Below are 6,000 nucleotides of genomic sequence, written 5' to 3'. Positions count from 1 at the left end.
ATTAGTACCTAATATATGTTAATAGAATTGTCGAAATTAGCATGTACCAGCTCTTAGCACATGGCAAGCATTCAGTAAAATTTTGATAATTAAATTAAACATGATGATATTTGATCTTTAAATGAACATCGTCTCAGTCAAAACAGATGCAGACTAGAATCTAAGAGCCCTAAAAGTCTTAAGAGTTCTAGAGTTGGTTAACTTCCTTAAGGTAGCTCAGCTAGTTACTGGCAATGTGAGGACTCAGAGTCAGACCTCTTGAATCTGTCTCCTCAGCCTTTCCTTCACTCTGCAAACAAAATTGGTGGTTTTCATCCTTGAGAAAGTGTGCATTAGGAAGTACTAGTCATGAGTAGGTTTTCAAAGTTCAAGGAGGACATTAGGTAATCAAATCCAGTGTGTCTTTTTTATTTTCTACTTTTCTTTGGACAAAGGTTTATCTGGTATTACATTTATGAAAAGGGGAAGAATGAAATGCTGAGTTGTTTGTCTTCCTAAGAAAAGCAGGACAATGTGGGTTATAATTTGAGTTGGTTCTTATTCCCATATTGTGTTTTTGATTCTGTATCTTTTTTTCCTTAGAAGAGAGGTTTCTATAAAAATATTCAGATTTATTCTGCAGGTGAAAACACATTGCCTTAATGACACAAGTGCCCTGGAGGAGATCTGTTTTGAGCTAGAGAAAGGTGTAGAGAGATAGCAGAGGTGACATTAGAAGGTCTTTCCTGTGTTGCTACCTGCAGTTTGGTCTTGGGCCCTGGCCAAGCAGGGATAGGACATCTGTTTAGGCTCTGAATTCCTGTTATTGAAAGAAATAGAACTAAAACAAAAAAGAGTAGATGATGGTCTCAATATTAGTGAAGTATCATATTAAGCATTATTGCTGCCTAACAAACTTAAAACTGTGAACCCTGATTGTATTTCTAGGTAAGAAAAATATATTTGAGTAGATTATTTCTAGGCTTTTCTTGTTTCATGATACAGTATCAAATTTACTGTCTGTAGGACCATATACTCATATTCTATACTGGGGCTTAGAAAGGTCACTTAGCTCAGTGCGTGAGTTTCCTAATCTGTTGGATTGATCCAGCTGGGTCTATGGATTGTATTTCCTCATAGCATGCAAAACAAACAAGCATAGAACCAAACAAATCATAAGGATTTCCAGATCAAATAAATTTAGCATATATTCCTAGAGTCCTCTTAGAGATTCATAATACACATTATTATATTAAATACTCAAAATATCCTTCAGGAAAGATAAGTTTATTTGACTCAGTTTCCTAAAGAAACTTTCTTTTCAGTGACAGTTTGTTGACATAACGTGGAATGACCACTCTGGACTACTGTATGTGTGTGTGCATATGAAGTTGCTTCAGTCATGTCTGACTCTTTGCGACCCTATGGACTGTAGTCCGCCAGGCTCCTCTGTTCATGGGATTCTCCAGGCAAGGAATGTAAAGCGGGTTGCCATTTCCTTCTCCAGGGGATCTTCCCAACCCAGGGATGGAACCCAGGTCTCCTGTGTCTCCTGCATTGGCAGGCGAGTTCTTTACTACACACGCCACCGGGACTACAGCATCTCTAAATTCCAATGGTAAACATTTTTATGCTATGTTTCCAAAAGAATAACTTGGGGCCGAATGAGTTAGTAGCCAACTCTCTACATCTGCTGAACTATGCCTTTCACCTTTTACTATATACAAGGGTCAGTTGTGTTCTGAGTGTGCTAATAAGTAAACCATGAAATTGTGCAGTCAAGAGTAAGGATAATGGAACAAACTGCTTGGATTCAAAATTCAAACCCTGCCTCTGCCACTTACTAGACTTGAGAGCTAGGACGCATTAAGAAACTCAGTGTTTCATTTTCTATCATCAGTTAAATGGAGATGATGGTAGAACCTACATGGTAGAGTTCAGATCAGGAGCAGGGCTTGGCATGTAATAGGTTCTCAACAAATATTACTACTACTATGATGATGGTGATGACTTCTAAAGTAACCTGCTGACTTCTTTTCTGCTGATATTGAGAAGGAATGGGAAGAGTCTCATCTCAGGTTCACACATTGTTAAATTTGTATCTCCTTGACCTTTCTTCTCTCTGCAGTATTTCCCAGCTCAGTAAATGACATTACCCTTCAGCCAATAAGTAGTTCAGGCCCCAAACGTAGGAGGCCAGTTAGTAAGTTCGTTGTCCTCTACCTTCAAAATGCTTCAAATAACATCTCAAAACCCATTCTTTTAAGATGTTTATTAGCGTCATCCAAGTGCAAGCTACCACTGTCTCTTTCCTGAAACCCTGCAATAACCATCTAATGGTTTGTGATCATTCATAGTTCCCTTATCAGTAGCAGCTAGAGTGCTCATTAAAACATACATCAAATAATTTGCTTTGGGCCCCATTGTGTAATATGGGGATAAAATGCAGACATCTAACTATGATCGTCAAAGTCCTACCTGAGCCCAGCCGGGGGCTCTGTGAACAACCTAGAGGGGTGGGATGGGTGTAAGGGTGGGAGGGAGGCTTTAGAGGAAGGGGATATATATAAACTTATGGCTCATTCATGTGGTTTTATGGCAGAAATCAACACAGGATTGTAAAACTATTATCTTCCAATTGAAATTTTTAAAAAACTCCCACAAAGCTAATTTCAAATAATGGCTATGGAAAACTTTTCGATAAAATAATGATTATACCTAAAAAAAGTTCTAAGCAAGTTTAAGATATTTTGTTCTACAGTAAGTCAATGAATTTGTGGCTATAACAAATTTATGTTTATAGAAAGTTTTTATTAAAAGCACAGGCTGACAATTAAAACCATAAACTTTGTGTTCTTAAAAAAAACAAACAAACAACAACAACAACAACAAAAAAACAGAGTCCCTGACTGCCTCTCTAATCTCATCCCCTTCATTCACAATGCTTTGGACCTCCTGGTCACACAGCAAATGTTTGTTCTTACCTTGATCTTTTGTTTTTGATGTTCTTTTTTCCTGCAGTATTACTTCTCCAGATTTTTACAAGCCTGGTTGCTTCTCTATTCTGGTCTGAGTCCAGTGTGACCTTCTCAGAAGGTCTGAGTCCAATGTTACCTTCTCAGAAGGACAATACTCCACCATCCTGATAGCCTCTAACATACTCTATCTGAATTTTTAAATTTGTTTATTTGTTTATTTTTCCATCCTTCAGCATTTAAAGTTGTACAGGGATAGAGACCATACAAGTCTTGTGTATGGACATTTAGAATAACTTTTATTTCCATTTCAGTATCATTTAATGACTGAATGCTGTTTTGCTTGAGTGTCTAATAGTACCCATATCACAGGCTTGTTTTGAAGGTTAAAAAAAAGCTACACATAAATAGCAGCCCAGTTCTTAGCAGATGGAAGCCACTGAGTATCTGTCCTTAGTATTCCTTAGTATTTTTATGCCACTTCCACATTTTTTCATTCTAACACCTCCAGTCAGTCAGTTCAGTCGCTCAGCCTTGTCCAACTCCTTGTGACACCATGGACAGCAGCACACCAGGCTTCCCTGTCCATCACCAACTCCTGGAGTCTACTCAAACTCATGTCCATCGAGTCAGTGATGCCATCCAACCATCTCATCCTCTGAGGTCCCCTTCACTTCCTGCCCTCAGTCTTTCCCAGCATCAGGGTCTTTTCAAATGAGTCAGCTCTTCGCATCAGGTGGCCAAAGTATTGGAGTTTCAGCTTCAACATCAGTCCTTCCAATGAATATTCAGGACTGATTTCCTTTAGGATGGACTTGTTGGATCTCCTTGCAGTTGAAGGGACTCTCAAGAGTCTTCTATAACACCACAGTTCAAAAGCATCAATTCTCTGGTGCTCAGTCTTCTTTATGGTCCAAATCTTACATCCATATATGACTACTCGAAAAACCATAGCTTTGACTAGACAGACCTTTGTTGGTAAAGTAATGTCTGTGCTTACACCTCCAAGGTCTGAATAAAAGGCTCCCCCCTACCCCCTGCAATATTTGGAGAATGCAAGAAGCAGAGTTAGGGCTTGAGACTGGATCTTTGGGCCATTGGTCCAGGTTGTCTCTTACTGTGTCACTCAACTTTTGTGGTAAAATTTGTTCAGCATTTAAGAGACATTAGATATTCTTTCATGCACCATACAAAAAATTCTTTTTAAAGAAGAAGGAAACCACGACAACAGATTTGAACCCATGATGAAGTTAATTCATTATCCTATAATCATTTCAGATCTTTTTTTAAAATGTATTGAATTATCTATATGTTTTTACATCCTCTAAAATTCAACATTTGAAATGAATTTTCATTCTATAGTGTTATACTCAATCTACTTTAGATCCCTTATATAATTAAAAAATTATATTTCCAAGCTTTGAAAGTGCTATTATTATTTATCATTTTCCATATCTAATCCCTATTCTACTCTTCTGAGCTTCATGTTATTTGCATACTGAATAAGGGAGATTCATATTCAGGTACCTATGTTACTGATCAAATTGTGCACACTGGAAAGTATTGAGATATATCATACATACAAATATGTGTAAAATGAACATGTGTGTGTGTGTATAGTTTAAAAAATGCCAAGCATTTCTATTCACCATCTGGGTTATAAAAATAGAACATGATCGGTACCTTTAACATGGGTACCTAAAAAAAAAAAAAACATTCTCTGTGTGCCTCCCTCTATACATAGAATTTGGTAATCATCATTCTTTTGTTTTCCTTTATATCTCCTAACAATGTAAGTTTAGTTTTGCCTATTTTTGTTCATTTCATACCAATGGAATCATACTGTATATGTTTGGTGACTTGCTTTTTCATCTTATGTTATGTGTTTGAAATTCATCCATGTGGATGAACACAACTGTGATTTCATCAGGCTCACATCAGTACAGAATTCCATTATGTGGATAAATCACTATTTATTTCTCCCTCATCTTATTGATGGGTATTTGAACTGTTAGTTATTTGCTATTATGAACAGTGTTGCTGTGGACAATTTCTTATGCTTGCTTATACACATGTGCAAGAGTTTTCTTCTAAGGTTTATACCTTGAATTGGGTTTCTTTGTCATAGGCTATTCTCATATTCAGGTCTACTGTGTAGTACTAACTTGTTTTCCAAAGTGATTCTATCAAGTTACGTTTCCCTCCAGTGGTACATAAAAATTCATAGGGTTTTCTGTCTTCCAGAAGATTGTCAAGAAGGCTGTCAGGCTTTCAAGTTTTACCAGTTTGGCAGCTGTGAAATGGTATCTCCTTGAGACTTTACTTTGCATTTCTTTGCTTACTAAAGAGACTAAGCATCTTTTCATATATTTATTTGTCTTTCCCATTTTCTCTTGTGGGAAATGTTTGCTCACATTTTTTTTTTCTATTGGCTTGTTTGTCTTATTGACTTACAGAAATTATTTTTACATATTCCAGGTGCTATTTTGTTTGTCATACATACAACAAATATTTTCTCCAAGAATTTGGATTGTCAGTTCATGAATTGCTTTTGATAAACAAGAGTTTTACATTTTGATATAGTTGAATTTACCCGCATTTTCCTTTTTAAAAAATTGGCATATAAACCATTCTCTATCTTGATGTCATAAAGATATTCTCCTAACTTTTTCAATAACCCTTAATGTTTATAACTCTTCACATTAAAGTCCTTGAATAGATTTTTGTATAAATTCCAAGGATGGGATCTTGTGTTTCTGTGTGAATTTATAATTATTCCAACATAAGTTATTGAATAATATATCCATTCCCTACAGATGTACAATACCACCTCTATTATGTATCTGGTCTCCAGTTACACATGAATCTGTTTCTGAGCTCTCACTTTCATTTCACTGACCTAGTTGTCTATCCCGGTGACAATACCATAGTTTTAAAATTGCTCTAGCTTTATGATAAGTCTTAATAACTTATAGGTTAAGTCTTTTTTATAATTTTCTTACCTCCTACCTGAAAATATTTAGAATCATTCTGTCTGGTCCTATAA

Source organism: Bubalus kerabau, chromosome 4 (genome assembly GCF_029407905.1).
Source record: "Bubalus kerabau isolate K-KA32 ecotype Philippines breed swamp buffalo chromosome 4, PCC_UOA_SB_1v2, whole genome shotgun sequence".
NCBI lineage: Eukaryota > Metazoa > Chordata > Mammalia > Artiodactyla > Bovidae > Bubalus > Bubalus kerabau.
Note: the sequence above shows the minus strand (reverse complement) of the source record.